General features: G+C 61.5%; 1 long non-coding RNA gene across 1 annotated transcript in view; it reads right to left on the reverse strand.

The window, feature by feature from the left end:
* Positions 1-349: 349 nt before the first annotated feature.
* The window catches only part of LOC139825514 (uncharacterized), a 49,439-nt gene continuing 30,109 nt past the window's right edge, over positions 350-19,679 (reverse strand). Inside the window, exon 3 of the long non-coding RNA XR_011735601.1 lies at positions 350-457. This is a non-coding gene — a long non-coding RNA (uncharacterized lncRNA). The remainder of the gene's footprint in view (positions 458-19,679) is intronic.

The raw sequence follows: 19,679 nt of genomic DNA on the forward strand, positions 1-19,679 counted from the left end.
CCCGACACATGTTTTGGTTAAACCCAGCAAGGGAATGCAAACTTATTGACAAGCACGGATGGACATCTCGCGAGAGGGGCAACGAGAAACTGGTGATCGAGAGACTGACCAACGGTGAATAACATTCCATTCACGTGAATACTTCATATAAAAGTGGGAGATCACGAGGATCTCGCCCCTTTTCCCTTTCTCCCTTTTTTCCTCATGGCCGACATCAGGAGAGGACCTTGCTGGTCGTCCCTGCGAACGGAGGCCAGTGAGAGACTGAATCCAGCTCCGGTTGGCTGCAGAGTCTGATCCAGGACTTTGGGTGCCTGCCCTGCCGTTGCTCAGACTTACAAGATGGGTTTTGTATATTTGTATTATTTTCTCTGTTCTCATCAGTAGCATCGGTAAAACATCTTGAACTTTTCCAGCTCTCTCCCCTCTGTGCTTCTTCCCCTCCCGATCGCCTGTGCTGAGTGGGAAGGGGGGAGAGGGAGGGGCAAAAGGGGGAATTGGGGGGGGGAGAGGAGGTTGACAACACATCTGCCAGGGTTTGATTGTCACCCCGCAATCCTAACCCTCGACAGGGAGAAAGGGGGTCCTGGGATGTCACAATGGGCCCTGGGGACAAAGGGCGGTCGCCAGGATATCACAATGGGCTCTGGTGACAATGGGGTCCCCAGGATGTCACAATGGGCCCTGGGGACAAGTTGGGGTCCCCTGAATTTCACAATGGGCCCTGGGGACAAAGAGGGCTCCCCAGCATATCACAATGGGCCCTGGGGACAATGGGGGGTCCTGGGACGTCACAATGGGCCCTGGGGACAAGGGGGGGTCCCCAGGATGTCACAATGGGCCCTGGGGACAAAGAGCGTCCCCAGCATGTCACAATGGGCCCTGGGGACAAAGGGGGTCCCCACGGTATCAGAATGGGCCCTGGGGACAAAGGGGGGTCCCCTGAATGTCACAATGGGCCCTGGGGACAATGGGGGGTCCTGGGATGTCTCAATGAGCCCTGCGGAAAAGGGTGGTACCCACGGTGTCACAATGGGCCCTGGGCACAACGGGGGGTCCCCATAGTGTCACAATGGGTCCTGGGGACAATGGGGGGTCCTGGGACGTCACAATGGGCCCTGGGGACAAGGGGGGGTCCCCAGGATGTCACAATGGGCCCTGGGGAAAAAGAGGGGTCCCCTGAATGTCACAATGGGCCCTGGGGACAAGGGGGTGCAGAGGATGTCACAATGGGCCCTGGGGACAATGGGGGGTCCTGGGATGTCACAATGGGCCCTGGGAACAATGGGAGTCCCCAGGGTGTCACAATGGGCCTTGGGAACAAGGGGGTCCCCCAGATATCACAATGGGCCCTGGGGACAATGTAAGGTCCTGGGCTGTCACAATGAACCCTGAGGACAAGGGGGGTCCCCAGGATGTCACAATGAAGTCTTGGGACAAAGGGGGTCCCCAGGATGTCACAATGGGCCCTGGGGACAAAGCGGGGGTCCTGGAATCTCACAATGGGCCCCAGTGACAAAGGGGGTCCCTATGGTGCCACAATGGGCCCTGGGGACAAAGGGGGTCCCCTGGATGTCACAATGGGCTCTGGGGACAAGGAGGGTCCCCAGGATGTCACAATGGGCCCTGGGGACAAAGGGGGTCCCCACGGTATCAGAATGGGCCCTGGGGACAAGGGGGGTCCCCTGAATGTCACAATGGGCCCTGGGGACAATGGGGGGTCCTGGGATGTCACAATGAGCCCTGCAGACAAGGGTGGTACCCACAGTGTCACAATGGGCCCTGGGCACAAGGGGGGGTCCCCATAGTGTCACAATGGACCCTGGGGACAAGGGGGTGCCGAGGATGTCACAATGGGCCCTGGGGACAATGGGGGGTCCTGGGACCGCACAATGGGCCCTGAGGACAATGGTGGGTCCCCTGAATGTCAAAATGGGCCCTGGGGACAAAGGGGGGTCCGCAGGATGTCACAATGGGCACTGGGGACAAAGGGGGTTCCCCAGGATGTCACAATGGGCCCCAGGGACAATGTGGGGTCCTGGGATTTCACAATGGGCCCCAGTGACAAAGGGGGTCCCCTGAATGTCACAATGGGTCCTGGGGACAATGGGGGGTCCTGGGACGTCACAATGGGCCCTGGGGACAAGGGGGGGTCCCCAGGATGTCACAATGGGCCCTGGGGACAAAGAGGGGTCCCCTGAATGTCACAATGGGCCCTGGGGACAGGGGGGTGCAGTGGATGTCACAATGGGCCCTGGGGACAATGGGGGGCATCCAGGATGTCAGAATGAGTCATGAGGACAAGGGGGGGTCCCCATGGTGTCACAATGGGTCCCCAGTGGCAAGGAGGGGTCCCCATGGTGTCACAATAGGCCCTGGGGACAAAGTGGGGTCCAAGAATGTCACAATGGGCCCTGGGGACAAAAGGGGTTGCCATAGTGCCACAATGGGCCCTGGGGTCAAAGGGGGTCCCCATGGTGCTACAATGGGCCCTGGGGACAAAGGGGGGTCCTGGGATGTCACAATGAGCCCTGGGGACAAAGGGGGTGTCCCCATGGTGCCACAACGGGCCCTGGGAGGAAGGGGATGGCCAGGATGTCACAATGGGTCCTGGGGAAAATGGGGGGTGCCCAGGATGTCACAATGGACCCTGAGGACAAGCGGGGGTCTCCATGGTGTCACAATGGGCCCCAGTGACAAAGGGGGTCCCCTGAATGTCACAATAGGTCGTGGGGACAATAGGGGGTCCTGGGACGTCACAATGGGCCCTGGGGACAAGGAGGGATCCCCAGGATGTCACAATGGGCCCTGGGGACAATGGGGGGTCCTGGGACGTCACAATGGGTCCTGGGGACAAGGGGGGGTCGCCAGGATGTCACAATGGGCCCTGGGGACAAAGAGGGGTCCCCTGAATGTCACAATGGGCCCTGGGGACAAGGGGGTGCAGAGGATGTCACGATGGGCCCTGGAGACAATGGGGGGTCCTGGGACATCACAATGGGCCCTGGGGACAAGGAGGGATCCCCAGGATGTCACAATGAGCCCTGGGGACAATGGGGGGTCCTGGGACGTCACAATGGGCCCTGGGGACAAGGGGGGGGTCCCAGGATGTCACAATGGGCCCTGGGGACAAGGGCGTGCCGAGGATGTCACAATGGGCCCTGGGGACAATGGGGGGTCCTGGGATGTCACAATGGGCCCTGGGGACAAGGTGGGGTCCCCAGGATGTCACAATGGGCCCTGGGGACAAAGGGGGTCCCCAAGGTGTCAGAATGGGCCCTGGGGACAAGGGGGGTCCCCACGGTGTCACAATGGGCCCTGGGGACAATGGGGGGTCCTGGGATGTCACAATGAGCCCTGGGGACAAGGGTGGTACCCACGGTGTCACAATGGGCCCTGGGCACAAGGGGGGGTCCCCATAGTGTCACAATGGACCCTGGGGACAAGGGGGTGCCGAGGATGTCACAATGGGCCCTGGGGACAATGGGGGGTCCTGGGACCTCACAATGGGCCCTGAGGACAATGGTGGGTCCCCTGAATGTCAAAATGGGCCCTGGGGACAAAGGGGGGTCCGCAGGATGTCACAATGGGCACTGGGGATAAAGGGGGGGTCCCCATGGTGTCACAATGGGCCCAAGTGACAAGGAGGGTCCCCACGGTGCCACGATGGGTCCTGGGGACAAGGGCATCCCCCAGATGTCACAATGGGCCCTGGGGACAATGGGAGGCCCCAAGGTGTTCAGAACGAGCCCTGGGGACAAAGTGGAATCCTGGAATGTCACAATGGCCCCCAGTGACAAAGGGGTTCCCCATGGTGCCACAATGGGCCCTGGGGACAAAAGGGGTCCCCAGGATTTCACAATAGCACTGGGGACAAAGGGGGGTCGTGGGATGTCACAATGGGCCCTGGGGACAAGGGAGATCCCCATGGTGTCACAATAAGCCCTGGGGACAAAGGGTGGTCCTGGGACATTTCAATGGGCCCTGGGGACAAAGGGGGGACCCCAGGATGTCACAATGGGCCCTGGGGACAAAGGGGGGTCCCCATGGTGTCACAATGGGCCCTGGGGACAAGGGGGTCCCCCAGATATCGCAATGGGCCCTGGGGACAAAGTAAGGTCCTGGGCTGTCACAATGGACCCTGAGGACAAGGGGGGTCCCCCAGATGTCACAATGGGCCCTGGGGACCAGGGGGGGTCCTGGGATGTCACAATGGGCCCCAGTGACAAAGAGGGTCCTCATGGTGCCACAATGGGCCCCAGTGACAAAGGGGGTCCCCTGGATGTCACAATGGGCTCTGGGGACAATGGGGGGTCCTGGGACGTCACAATGGGCCCTGGGGACAAGGAGGGCACCCCAGGATGTCACACAGGGCCCTGGGGACAATGGCGGGTCCTGGGACGTCACAGTGGGCCCTGGGAACAAGGGGGGGTCCCCAGGATGTCACAATGGGCCCTGGGGACAAAGAGGGGTCCCCTGAATGTCACGATGGGCCCTGGGGACAAGGAGGGATTCCCAGGATGTCACAATGGGCCCTGGGGACAAGGGGGTGTCCCCAGGATGTCACAATGGGCCCTGCGGACAAGGGTGGTACCCACGGTGTCACAATGGTCACTGGGACAAGGGGGGGTCCCTATAGTGTCACAATGGGTCCTGGGGACAAGTGGGGTCCCCTGAAAGTCACAATGGGCCCTGGGGACAATGTGGGGTCCTGGGATGTCACAATGGGCCCCAGTGACAAACGGGGGCCCCTGAATGTCACAATGGGCCCTGGGGACAATGGGGGGTCCTGGGACGTCACAATGGGCCCTGGGGACAAGGAGGGATACCCAGGATGTCACAATGGGCCCTGGGGACAATGGCGGGTCCTGGGACGTCACAATGGGCCCTGGGGACAAGGGGGGGTCCCCAGGACGTCACAATGGGCCCTGGGGACAAAGAGGGGTCCCCTGAATGTCACAATGGGCCCTGGGCACAAGGGGGTGCCGAGGATGTCACAATGGGCCCTGGGGACAATGGGGGGTCCTGGGATGTCACAATGGGCCCTGAGGACAATGGTGGGTCCCATGAATGTCACAATGGGCCCTGGGGACAAAGGGGGGTCCGCAGGATGTCACAATGGGCACTGGGGACAAAGGGGGGCGTCCCCATGGTGTCACAATGGGCCCAAGTGACAAGGAGGGTCCCCACGGTGCCACGATGGGTCCTGGGGACAAGGGCGTCCCCAGGATGTCACAATGGGCCCTGAGGACAATGGGGTTGCCCAGGATGTCACAATGGGCCCTGGGGACAATGGGAGTCCCCAAGGTGTCAGAACGAGCCCTGGGGACAAAGTGGAATCCTGGAATGTCACAATGGCCCCCAGTGACAAAGGGGTTCCCCATGGTGTCACAATGGGCCGTGGGGACAAAAGGAGTCCCCAGGATTTCACAATAGCACTGGGGACAAAGGGGGGTCATGGGATGTCACAATGGGCTCCAGTGACAAAGAGGGTCCTCATGGTGCCACAATGGGCCCTGGGGACAATGGGGTCCCCTGGATGTCACAATGGGCCCTGGGGACAATGGGGGGTCCTGGGACGTCACAATGGGCCCTGGGGACAAGGAGGGCACCCCAGGATGTCACACCGGGCCCTGGGGACAATGGCGGGTCCTGGGACGTCACAGTGGGCCCTGGGAACAAGGGGGGGTCCCCAGGATGTCACAATGGGCCCTGGGGACAAGGAGGGATTCCCAGGATGTCACAATGGGCCCTGGGGACAAGGGGGTGTCCCCAGGATGTCACAATGGGCCCTGCGGACAAGGGTGGTACCCACGGTGTCACAATGGTCACTGGGACAAGGGGGGGTCCCTATAGTGTCACAATGGGTCCTGGGGACAAGTGGGGTCCCCTGAAAGTCACAATGGGCCCTGGGGACAATGTGGGGTCCTGGGATGTCACAATGGGCCCTGGGGACAAGGGGGTGCAGAGGATGTCACAATGGGCCCTGGGGACAATGTCGGGTCCTGGGACGTCACAATGGGCCCTGGGGACAAGGGGGGGTCTTCAGGATGTCACAATGGGCCCTGGGGACAAAGAGGGGTCCCCTGAATGTCACAATGGGCCCTGGGGACAAGGGGGTGCAGTGGATGTTACAATGGGCCCTGGGGACAATGGGGGGTGTCCAGGATGTGAGAATGAGTCCTGAGGACAAGGGGGGGTCCCCATGGTGTCACAATGGGTCCCCAGTGACAAGGAGGGGTCCCCATGGTGTCACAATAGGCCCTGGGGACAAAGTGGGGTCCAAGAATGTCACAATGGGCCCTGGGGACAAAAGGGGTTGCCATGGTGCCACAATGGGCCCTGGGGTCAAAGGGGGTCCCCATGGTGCTACAATGGGCCCTGGGGACAAAAGGGGGTCCTGGCATGTCACAATGGGCCCTGGGGACAAAGGGGGTGTCCCCATGGTGCCACAACGGGCCCTGGGAGCAAGGGGGTGCCCAGGATGTCACAATGGACCCTGAGGACAAGCGGGGGTCTCCATGGTGTCACAATGGGCCCCAGTGACAAAGGGGATCCCCTGAATGTCACAGTAGGCCCTGGGGACAATGGGGGGTCCTGGGACGTCACAATGGGCCCTGGGGACAAGGAGGGATCCCCAGGATGTCAGAATGGGCCCTGGGGACAAAGAGGGGTCCCCAGGATGTCACAATGGGCCCTGGGGACAAAGAGCGTCCCCAGGATGTCACAATGGGCCCTGGGGACTAGGGGGGGTCCTGGGATGTCACAATGGGCCCTAATGACAAAGGGGGTCCCTATGGTGCCACAATGGGCCCTGGGGACAAAGGGGGTCCCCTGGATGTCACAATGGGCTCTGGGGATAAGGAGGGTCCCCAGGATGTCACAATGGGCCCTGGGGACAAGGGAGTGCCGAGGATGTCACAATGGGTTCTGGGGACAATGGGGGGTCCTGGGATGTCACAATGGGCCCTGGGGACAATGTAAGGTCCTGGGCTGTCACAATGGACCCTGAGGACAAGGGGGGTCCCTAGGATGTCACAATGAAGTCTTGGGACAAAGGGGGTCCCCAGGATGTCACAATGGGCCCTGGGGACAAAGGGGGTCCCCACGGTATAAGAATGGGCCCTGGGGACAAGGGGGGTCCCCTGAATGTCACAATGGGCCCTGGGGACAATGGGGGGTCCTGGGATGTCACAATGAGCCCTGCAGACAAGGGTGGTACCCACAGTGTCACAATGGGCCCTGGGCACAAGGGGGGGTCCCCATAGTGTCACAATGGACCCTGGGGACAAGGGGGTGCCGAGGATGTCACAATGGGCCCTGGGGACAATGGGGGGTCCTGGGACCGCACAATGGGCCCTGAGGAAAATGGTGGGTCCCCTGAATGTCAAAATGGGCCCTGGGGACAAAGGGGGGTCCGCAGGATGTCACAATGGGCACTGGGGACAAAGGGGGGGTCCCCAGGATGTCACAATGGGCCCTGGGGACAATGTGGGGTCCTGGGATTTCACAATGGGCCCCAGTGACAAAGGGGGTCCCCTGAATGTCACAATGGGTCCTGGGGACAATGGGGGGTCCTGGGACGTCACAATGGGCCCTGGGGACAAGGGGGGGTCCTGGGACGTCACAATGGGCCCTGGGGACAAGGGGGTGTCCCCAGGATGTCACAATGGGCCCTGGGGACAATGTCGGGTCCTGGGACGTCACAATGGGCCCTGGGGACAAGGGGGGGTCCCCAGGATGTCACAATGGGCCCTGGGGACAAAGAGGGGTCCCCTGAATGTCACAATGGGCCCTGGGGACAAGGGGTTGCAGTGGATGTCACAATGAGCCCTGGGGACAATGGGGGGTGTCCAGGATGTGAGAATGAGTCCTGAGGACAAGGGGGGGTCCCCATGGTGTCACAATGGGTCCCCAGTGACAAGGAGGGGTCCCCATGGTGTCACAATGGGTCCCCAGTGACAAGGAGGGGTCCCCATGGTGTCACAATAGGCCCTGGGGACAAAGTGGGGTCCAAGAATGTCACAATGGGCCCTGGGGACAAAAGGGGTTGCCATGGTGCCACAATGGGCCCTGGGGTCAAAGGGGGTCCCCATGGTGCTACAATGGGCCCTGGGGACAAAGGGGGGTCCTGGGATGTCACAATGGGCCCTGGGGACAAAGGGGTGCAGAGGATGTCACAACGGGCCCTGGGAGCAAGGGGGTGGCCAGGATGTCACAATGGGTCCTGGGGAAAATGGGGGGTGCCCAGGATGTCACAATGGACCCTGAGGACAAGCGGGGGTCTCCATGGTGTCACAATGGGCCCCAGTGACAAAGGGGGTCCCCTGAATGTCACAATAGGTCCTGGGGACAATGGGGGGTCCTGGGACGTCACAATGGGCCCTGGGGACAAGGAGGGATCCCCAGGATGTTAGAATGGGCCCTGGGGACAAAGAGGGGTCCCCTGAATGTCACAAAGGGCCCTGGGGACAAGGGGGTGCAGAGGATGTCACAATGGGCCCTGGGGACAATGGGGGGTCCTGGGACATCACAATGGGTCCTGGAGACAAGGAGGGATCCCCAGGATGTCACAATGGGCCCTGGGGACAAGGAGGGATCCCCAGGATGTCACAATGGGCCCTGGGGACAAGGGTGGGTCCCCAGGATGTCACAATGGGCCTTGGGAACAAGGGGGTCCCCCAGATATCACAATGGGCCCTGGGGACAATGTAAGGTCCTGGGCTGTCACAATGGACCCTGAGGACAAGGGGGGTCCCTAGGATGTCACAATGAAGTCTTGGGACAAAGGGGGTCCCCAGGATGTCACAATGGGGCCTGGGGACCAGGGGGGGTCCCCAGGATGTCACAATGGGCCCCAGTGACAAAGGGGGTCCCTATGGTGCCACAATGGGCCCTGGGGACAAAGGGGGTCCCCTGGATGTCACAATGGGCTCTGGGGACAAGGAGGGTCCCCAGGATGTCACAATGGGCCCTGGGGACAAAGAGCGTCCCCAGGATGTCACAATGGGCCCTGGGGACTAGGGGGGGTCCTGGGATGTCACAATGGGCTCTGGGGATAAGGAGGGTCCCCAGGATGTCACAATGGGCCCTGGGGACAAAGGGGGTCCCCACGGTATCAGAATGGGCCCTGGGGACAATGGGGGGTCCTGGGATGTCACAATGAGCCCTGCAGACAAGTGTGGTACCCACGGTGTCACAATGGGCCCTGGGCACAAGGGGGGGTCCCCATAGTGTCACAATGGGTCCTGGGGACAAGTGGGGTCCCCAGGATGTCACAATGGGCCCTGGGGACAATGTGGGGTCCCCTGAATGTCACAATGGGCCCCAGTGACAAGGGGGTGCCGAGGATGTCACAATGGGCCCTGGGGACAATGGGGGGTCCCCTGAATGTCAAAATGGGCCCTGGGGACAAAGGGGGGTCCGCAGGATGTCACAATGGGCACTGGGGACAAAGGGGGTGTCCCCAGGATGTCACAATGGGCCCTGGGGACAATGTGGGGTCCTGGGATTTCACAATGGGCCCCAGTGACAAAGGGGGTCCCCTGAATGTCACAATGGGCCCTGGGGACAATGGGGGGTCCTGGGACGTCACAATGGGCCCTGGGGACAAGGAGGGATCCCCAGGATGTCACAATGGGCCCTGCGGACAAGGGTGGTACCCACGGTGTCACAATGGGCACTGGGCACAAGGGGGGGTCCCTATAGTGTCGCAATGGGTCCTGGGGACAAGTGGGGTCCCCTGAAAGTCACAATGGGCCCTGAGGACAATGGTGGGTCCCCTGAATGTCAAAATGGGCCCCAGTGACAAACGGGGGCCCCTGAATGTCACAATGGGCCCTGGGGACAATGGGGGGTCCTGGGACGTCACAATGGGCCCTGGGGACAAGGAGGGATCCCCAGGATGTCACAATGGGCCCTGGGGACAATGGCGGGTCCTGGGACGTCACAATGGGCCCTGGGGACAAGGGGGGGTCCCCTGGATGTCACAATGGGCCCTGGGGACAAGGAGGGATTCCCAGGACGTCACAATGGGCCCTGGGGACAAGGGGGTGTCCCCAGGATGTCACAATGGGCCCTGCGGACAAGGGTGGTACCCACGGTGTCACAATGGGCACTGGGCACAAGGTGGGGTCCCTATAGTGTCACAATGGGTCCTGGGGACAAGTGGGGTCCCCTGAAAGTCACAATGGGCCCTGGGGACAATGGGGGGTCCCGGGACGTCACAATGGGCCCTGGGGACAAGGAGGGATCCCCAGGATGTCACAATGGGCCCTGGGGACAAAGAGGCGTCCCCTGAATGTCACAATGGGCCCTGGGGACAAGGGGGTGCCGAGGATGTCACAATGGGCCCTGGGGACAAGGGAGATCCCCATGGTGTCACAATAAGCCCTGGGGACAAAGTGGGGTCCTGGGATGTCACAATGGGCCCTGGGGACAATGGGGGTCCTGGGACGTCACAATGGGCCCTGGGGACAATGGGGGTCCCCACGGTGCCACGATGGGTCCTGGGGACAAGGGCGTCCCCCTAGATGTCACAATGGGCCCTGGGGACAATGGGGTTGCCCAGGATGTCACAATGGACCCTGGGGACAAAGGGGGGTGGGCAGGATGTCACAATGGGCACTGGGGACAAAGCGGGGGTCCCCATGGTGTCACAATGGGTCCCCAGTGACAAGGAGGGTTCCCCATGGTGTCACAATAGGCCCTGGGGACAAAGTGGGGTCCTAGAATGTCACAATGAGCCCTGGGGACAAAGGGGGGTCCTGGGATGTCACAATGGGCCCTGGGGACAAGAGGGGATTCCTAGGATGTCACAATGGGTCCTGGGGACTAATGTGGTCCCCACGGTGTCACAATATGTCATGGAGACAAAGAGGGGTCCCCAGGATGTCACAATGGGCCCTTGGGACAATGGGGTTCCTGGGATGTCACAATGGGTCCCCAGTGACAAAGGGGGTCCCCAGGATGTCTCAATGGGCCCTGAGGACAATGGGAGGTCCCCATGGTGTCACAATGGGTCCCCAGTGACAAGGGAGGTCTCCACAGTGCCAGGATGGGTCCTGGGGACAAGGAGGTCCCCAGGATGTCACAATGGGCCGTGGGGACAAAGAGGCTCCCCAGGATGTCACAATGGGACCTGGGGACAAGGGGGTCTCCAGGAACTCACAATGGGCTCTGGGGACAATGGAGGTTCCCCAGGATGTTCACAATAGGCCCTGAGGACAAGGGGTGGTCCCCATGCTGTCACAATGGGTCCCCAGTGACAAGGAGGGGTCCCCATGGTGTCACAATAGGCCCTGGGGGCAAAGTGGGGTCCAAGAATGTCACAATGGGCCCTGGGGACAAAAGGGGTTGCCATGGTGCCACAATGGACCCTGGGGTCAAAGGGGGTCCCCATGGTGCTACAATGGGCCCTGGGGACAAAAGGGGGTCCTGGCATGTCACAATGGGCCCTGGGGACAAAGGGGGTGTCCCCATGGTGCCACAACGGGCCCTGGGAGCAAGGGGGTGCCCAGGATGTCACAATGGACCCTGAGGACAAGCGGGGGTCTCCATGGTGTCACAATGGGCCCCAGTGACAAAGGGGGTCCCCTGAATGTCACAATAGGCCCTGGGGACAATGGGGGGTCCTGGGACGTCACAATGGGCCCTGGGGACAAGGAGGGATCCCCAGGATGTCAGAATGGGCCCTGGGGACAAAGAGGGGTCCCCAGGATGTCACAATGGGCCCTGGGGACAATGGGGGTCCTGGGACGTCACAATGGGCCCTGGGGACACAGAGGGGCCCTAGGACGTCACAATCAGCCCTGGCGACAAGATGGGGTCCCCTGAGAGTCACAATGAGCCCTGGGAAGAGAGGGGGCTCCCAAGGACATCACAATGGGCCCTGGGAACAATGGGGGGTCCTGGGACGTCACAATGGGCCCCAGTGACAAAGGGGGTCCCCTGAATGTCACAATGGGCCCTGGGGACATTGGGGGGTCCTGGGACGTCACAATGGGCCCTGGGGACTAGGAGGGATCCCCAGGATGTCACAATGGGCCCTGGGGACAATGGGGGGTCCTGGGATGTCACAATGGGCCCTGGGGACAAGGAGGGATCCCCAGGATGTCACAATGGGCCCTGGGGACAAGGGGGGGTCGCCAGGATGTCACAATGGGCCCTGGGGACAAAGTAAGGTCCTGGGATGTCACAATGGGCCCTGGGGACAAGGGGGGGTCCCCAGGATGTCACAATGGGCCTTGGGAACAAGGGGGTCCCCCAGATATCACAATGGGCCCTGGGGACAATGTAAGGTCCTGGGCTGTCACAACGGACCCTGAGGACAAGGGGGGTCCCCAGGATGTCACAATGAAGTCTTGGGACAAAGGGGGTCCCCAGGATGTTCACAATGGGCCCTGGGGACCAGGGGGGGTCCTGGGATGTCACAATGGGCCCCAGAGACAAAGGGGGTCCCTATGGTGCCACAATGGGCCCTGGGGACAGAGGGGGTCCCCTGGATGTCACAATGGGCTCTGGGGACAAGGAGGGTCCCCAGGATGTCACAATGGGCCCTGGGGACAAAGAGGATCCCCAGCATGTCACAATGGGCCCTGGGGACAAAGGGGGTCCCCACGGTATCAGAATGGGCCCTGGGGACAAGGGGGGTCCCCTGAATGTCACAATGGGCCCTGGGGACAATGGGGGGTCCTGGGATGTCACAATGAGCCCTGCAGACAAGGGTGGTACCCACAGTGTCACAATGGGCCCTGGGCACAAGGGGGGGTCCCCATAGTGTCACAATGGACCCTGGGGACAAGGGGGTGCCGAGGATGTCACAATGGGCCCTGGGGACAATGGGGGGTCCTCGGACATCACAATGGGCCCTGAAGACAAGGAGGGATCCCCAGGATGTCACAATGGGCCCTGGGGACAAAGAGGAGTCCCCTGAATGTCACAATGGGCCCTGGGGACAGGGGGGTGCAGTGGATGTCACAATGGGCCCTGGGGACAATGGGGGGTGTCCAGGATGTCAGAATGACTCCTGAGGACAAGGGGGGGTCCCCATGGTGTCACAATGGGTCCCCAGTGGCAAGGAGGGGTCCCCATGGTGTCACAATAGGCCCTGGGGACAAAGTGGGGTCCAAGAATGTCACAATGGGCCCTGGGGACAAAAGGGGTTGCCATAGTACCACAATGGGCCCTGGGGTCAAAGGGGGTCCCCATGGTGCTACAATGGGCCCTGGGGACAAAGGGGGGTCCTGGGATGTCACAATGGGCCCTGGGGACAAAGGGGGTGTCCCCATGGTGCCACAACGGGCCCTGGAAGCAAGGGGGTGGCCAGGATGTCACAATGGGTCCTGGGGAAAATGGGGGGTGCCCAGGATGTCACAATGGAGCCTGAGGACAAGCGGGGGTCTCCATGGTGTCACAATGGGCCCCAGTGACAAAGGGGGTCCCCTGAATGTGACAATGGGCCCTGGGGACAATGGGGGGTCCTGGGACGTCACAACGGGCCCTGGGGACAAGGAGGGATCCCCAGGATGTCACAATGGGCCCTGGGGACAATGGGGGGTCCTGGGACGTCACAATGGGCCCCAGTGACAAGGGGGGGTCCCCTGAATGTCACAATGGGCCCTGGGGACAATGGGGGGTCCTGGGACGTCACAACGGGCCCTGGGGACAAGGAGGGATCCCCAGGATGTCACAATGGGCCCTGGGGACAATGGGGGGTCCTGGGACGTCACAATGGGCCCCAGTGACAAGGGGGGGTCCCCTGAATGTCACAATGGGCCCTGGGGACAAGGGGGTGCAGTGGATGTCACAATGGGCCCTGGGGACAATGGGGGGTCCTGGATTGTCACAATGGGCCCTGGGGACAATGGGGGTCCCCAGGATGTCACAATGGGCCCTGGGGACAATGGGGTTGCCCAGGATGTCACAATGGGCCCTGGGGACAATGGGAGTCCCCAAGGTGTCAGAACGAGCCCTGGGGACAAAGTGGAATCCTGGAATGTCACAATGGCCCCCAGTGACAAAGGGGTTCCTCATGGTGTCACAATGGGCCCTGGGGACAAAAGGGGTCCCCAGGATTTCACAATAGCACTGGGGACAAAGGGGGGTCATGGGATGTCACAATGGGCCCTGGGGACAATGGGAGTCCCCAAGGTGTCAGAACGAGCCCTGGGGACAAAGTGGAATCCTGGAATGTCACAATGGCCCCCAGTGACAAAGAGGGTCCTCATGGTGCCACAATGGGCCCTGGGGACAAAGGGGGTCCCCAGGATTTCACAATGGGCTCTGGGGACAAGGAGGGTCCCCAGGATGTCACAATGGGCCCTGGGGACAGTGGGGGGTCCTGGGACGTCACAATGGGCCCTGGGGACAAGGGGGGGTCCCCAGGATGTCACAATGGGCCCTGGGGACAAAGAGGGGTCCCCTGAATGTCACAATGGGACCTGGGGACAAGGGGGTGCAGTGGATGTCACAATGGGCCCTGGGGACAATGGGGGGTGTCCAGGATGTGAGAATGAGTCCTGAGGACAAGGCGGGGTCCCCATGGTGTCACAATAGGCCCTGGGGACAAAGTTGGGTCCAAGAATGTCACAATGGGCCCTGGGGACAAAAGGGGTTGCCATGGTGCCACAATGGGCCATGGGGTCAAAGGGGACCCCATGGTGCTACAATGGCCCTGGGTACAAAGGGGGGTCCTGGGATGTCACAATGGGCCCTGGGGACAAACGGGGTGTCCCCACAGTGACACAACGGGCCCTGGGAGCAAGGGGGTGGCCCCAGGATGTCACAACGGGCCCTGGGGACAATGTAAGGTCCTGGGCTGTCACAATGGACCCTGAGGACAAGGGGGGTCCCCAGGATGTCACAATGAAGTCTTGGGACAAAGGGGTCCCCAGGATGTCACAATGAGGCCTGGGGACCAGGGGGGGTCCTGGGATGTCACAATGGGCCCAAGTGACAAAGGGGGTCCCTATGGTGCCACAATGGGCCCTGGGGACAAAGGGGGTCCCCTGGATGTCACAATGGGCTCTGGGGACAAGGAGGGTCCCCAGGATGTCACAATGGGCCCTGGGGACTAGGGGGGGTCCTGGGATGTGACAATGGGCCCTAGTGACAAAGGGGGTCCCTATGGTGCCACAATGGGCCCTGGGGACAAAGGGGGTCCCCTGGATGTCACAATGGGCTCTGGGGACAAGGAGGGTCCCCAGGATGTCACAATGGGCCCTGGGGACAAAGAGCGTCCCCAGCATGTCACAATGGGCCCTGGGGACAAAGGGGGTCCCCATGGTATAAGAATGGGCCCTGGGGACAAAGGGGGGTCCCCTGAATGTCACAATGGGCCCTGGGGACAATGGGGGGTCCTGGGATGAAACAATGAGCCCTGCAGACAAGGGTGGTACCCACGGTGTCACAATGGGCACTGGGCACAAGGGGGGGTCCCCATAGTGTCACAATGGGTCCTGGGGACAAGTGGGGTCCCCAGGATGTCACAATGGGCCCTGGGGACTAAGAGGGGTCCCCTGAATGTCACAATGGGCCCTGGGGACAAGGGGGTGCAGAGGATGTCACAATGGGCCCTGGGGACAATGGGGGTCCTGGGACGTCCCAATTGGCCCTGGGGACAAGGAGGGATCCCCAGAATGTCACTATGGGCCCTGGGGACAATGGGGGTCCTGGGACGTCCCAATGGGCCCTGGGGACAAGCAGGGATCCCCAGGATGTCACAATGGGCCCTGGGGACAATGGCGGGTCCTGGGACGTCACAATGGGCCCTGGGGACAAGGGGGGGTCCCCAGGATGTCACAATGGGCCCTGGGGAAAAAGAGGGGTCCCCTGAATGTCACAATGGGCCCTGGGGACAAGGGGGTGCTGAGGATGTCACAATGGGCCCTGGGGACAATGGGGGGTCCTGGGACGTCACAATGGGCCCTGGGGACAATGGGGGGTCCTGGGATGTCATAATGGGCCCTGGGGACAAAGGGGCCCCCTGAATGTCACAATGGGTCCTGGGGACAATGGTGGGTCCTGGGACGTCACAATGGGCCCTGGGGACAAGGAGGGATCCCCAGGATGTCACAATGGGCCCTGGGGACAATGGGGGGTCCTGGGACGTCACAATGGGCCCCAGTGACAAGGGGGGGTCCCCAGGATGTCACAGTGTGCCCTGGGTACAAAGAGGCGTCCCCGGAATGTCACAATGGGCCCTGGGGACAAGGGGGTGCCCTGAATGTCACAATGGGGCCTGGGGAAAATGGGGGGTCCTAAGACGTCACAATGGGCCCTGGGGACAATGGGAGTCCCCAAGGTGTCAGAACGAGCCCTGGGGACAAAGTGGAATCCTGGAATGTCACAATGGCCCCCAGTGACAAAGGGGTTCCCCATGGTGTCACAATGGGCCCTGGGGACAAAAGGGGTCCCCAGGATTTCGCAATAGCACTGGGGACAAAGGGGGGTCATGGGATGTCACAATGGGCCTTGGCGACACAGAGGGGCCCTAGGACGTCACAATGAGCCCTGGGAACAAGGGGGGGTCCCCTGAAAGTCACAATGAGCCCTGGGAACAGAGGGGGCTCCCCAGGACATCACAATGGGCCCTGGGAACAATGGGGGGTCCTGGGACGTCACAATGGGCCCTGGGGACAAGGGGGGGTCTCCAGGATGTCACAATGGGCTCTGGGGACAAAGGGGGGTCCTGCGATGTCACAATGAGCCCTGCGGTCAAGGGTGGTACCCACGGTGTCACAATGGGCCCTGGGAACAAGGGGGGTTCCCCATAGTGTCACAATGGGTCCTGGGGAAAATGGGGTCCCCAGGATGTCACAATGGGCCCTGGGGACAATGTGGGGTCCTGGGATGTCACAATGGGCCCCAGTGACAAAGGGGTTCCCTGAATGTTACAATGGGTCCTAAGGACAATGGGGGTCCTGGGACGTCACAATGGGCCCTGGGGACAAGGAGGGATCCCCAGGATGTCACAATGGGCCCTGGGGACAAGGGGGGGTCATAAGATGTCACAATGGGCTCTGGGGCCAAGCAGGGATCCCCAGGATGTCACAATGAGCCCTGGAGACAATGGGGGGTCCTGGGACGTCACAATGGGTCCCGGTGACAAGGGGGCATCCCCAGGATGTCAAAATGCGCCCTGGGGCCCAGGGGGGTCCTGCGATGTCACAATGGGCTCTGGGGACAAAGGGGATCCCCACGGTATCAGAATGGGCCCTGGGGACAAAGGTGGGTCCTGGGATGTCACAATGAGCCCTGCGGACAAGGGTGGTACCCACGGTGTCACAATGGGCCCTGGGCACAAGGGGGGGTCCCCATAGTGTCACAATGGGTCCTGGGGACAAGTGGGGTCCCCAGGATGTCACAATGTGTCCTGGGGACAATGTGGGGTCCTGGGATGTCACAATGGGTCCCAGTGACAAAGGGGCCCCCTGAATGTCACAATGGGTCCTGGGGACAATGGGGGGTCCTGGGACGTCACAATGGGCCCTGGGGACAATGGGGGGTCCTGGGACGTCACAATGGGCCCCAGTGACAAGGGGGGGTCCACTGAATGTCACAGTGGGCCCTGGGGACAAGGGGGTGCAGTGGATGTCACAATGGGCCCTGGGGACAATGGGGGGTCCTGGAATGTCACAATGGGCCTTGGGGACAATGGGGGTCCCCAGGATGTCACAATGGGCCCTGGGGACAATGGGGTTGCCCAGGATGTCACAATGGGCCCTGGGGACAATGGGAGTCCCCAAGGTGTCAGAACGAGCCCTGGGGACAAAGTGGAATCCTGGAATGTCACAATGGCCCCCAGTGACAAAGGGGTTCCCCATGGTGCCACAATGGGCCCTGGGGACAAAAGGGGTCCCCAGGATTTCACAATAGCACTGGGGACTAAGGGGGGTCATGGGATGTCACAATGGGCCCTGGGGACAAGGGAGATTCCCATGGTGTCACAATAAGCCCTGGGGACAAAGTGGGGTCCTGGGATGTCACAATGGGCTCTGGGGACAAGGAGGGTCCCCCAGGATGTCACAATGGGCCCTGGGGACAAAGGGGGTCCCGGGATGTCACAATGGGCCCCAGTGATAAAGAGGGTCCTCAAGGTGCCACAATGGGCCCTGGGGACAAAGGGGGTCCCCTGGATGTCACAATGGGCTCTGGGGACAAGGAGGGTCCCCCAGGATGTCACAATGGGCCCTGGGGACAAAGGGGGTCCCGACGGTATCAGAATGGGCCCTGGGGACAAAGGGGGGTCCCCTGAATGTCACAATGGGCCCTGGGGACAGTGGGGGGTCCTGGGACGTCACAATTGGCCCTGGGGACAAGGGGGGGTCCCTTGGATGTCACAATGGGCCCTGGGGACAATGTGGGGTCCCCTGAATGTCACAATGGGCCCTGGGGACAAGGAGGTGCCGAGGATGTCACAATGGGCCCTGGGGACAATGGGGGGTCCCCTGAATGTCAAAATGGGCCCTGGGGACAAGGAGGGATTCCCAGGATGTCACAATGGGCCCTGGAGACAAGGGGGTGTCCCCAGGATGTCACAATGAGCCCTGCGGACAAGGGTGGTACCCACGGTGTCACAATGGTCACTGGGCACAAGGGGGGGTCCCTATAGTGTCACAATGGGTCCTGGGGACAAGTGGGGTCCCCAGGATGTCACAAGGGCCCTGGGGACAATGTGGGGTCCTGGGATGTCACAATGGGCCCCAGTGACAAAGGGGGTCCCCATGGTGCCACAATGGGCTGTGGGGACAAAAGGGGTGCCCAGGATGTCACAATGGGCCCAAGTGACAAGGAGGGTCCCCACGGTGCCACGATGGGTCCTGGGGACAAGGGCGTCCCCCAGATGTCACAATGGGCCCTGGGGACAATGGGAGTCCCCAAGGTGTCAGAACGAGCCCTGGGGACAAAGTGGAATCCTGGGATGTCACAATGGGCCCCAGTGACAAAGGGGGTCCCCATGGTGCCACAATGGGCTGTGGGGACAAAAGGGGTGCCCAGGATGTCACCATGGGCCCAAGTGACAAGGAGGGTCCCCACGGTGCCACGATGGGTCCTGGGGACAAGGGCGTCCCCCAGATGTCACAATGGGCCGTGGGGACAAATGGGGTCCCCAGGATGTCATAATGAACCCTGGGGACAAACGGTGGTCCTGGGACATTTCAATGGGCCCTGGGGACAAAGGGGGGACCCCAGGATGTCACAATGGGCCCTGGGGACAAAGGGGGTCCCCTGGATGTCACAATGGGCTCTGGGGACAAGGAGGGTCCCCAGGATGTCACAATGAGTCCTGAGGACAAAAAGGGGTCCCGTGAATGTCACAATGGGCCCTAGGGACAAGGGGGTGCCGAGGAGGTCACAATGGGCCCTGGGGACAATGGGGGGTCCTGGGACGTCACAATGGGCCCTGGGGACAAGAGGGGATCCCTAGGATATCACAATGGGCCCTGGGGACTAATGTGGTCCCCACGGTGTCACAATATGTCCTGGAGACAAAGGGGGGTCCCCAGGATGTCACAATGGGCCCTTGGGACAATGGGGTTCCTGGGATGTCACATTGGGTCCCCAGTGACAAAGGGGGTCCCCAGGATGTCTCAATGGGCCCTGAGGACAATGGGAGGTCCCCATGGTGTCACAATGGGTCCCCAGTAACAAGGGAGGTCTCCACGGTGCCAGGATGG

This window comes from Patagioenas fasciata, chromosome 23, assembly GCF_037038585.1.
Source record: "Patagioenas fasciata isolate bPatFas1 chromosome 23, bPatFas1.hap1, whole genome shotgun sequence".
NCBI lineage: Eukaryota > Metazoa > Chordata > Aves > Columbiformes > Columbidae > Patagioenas > Patagioenas fasciata.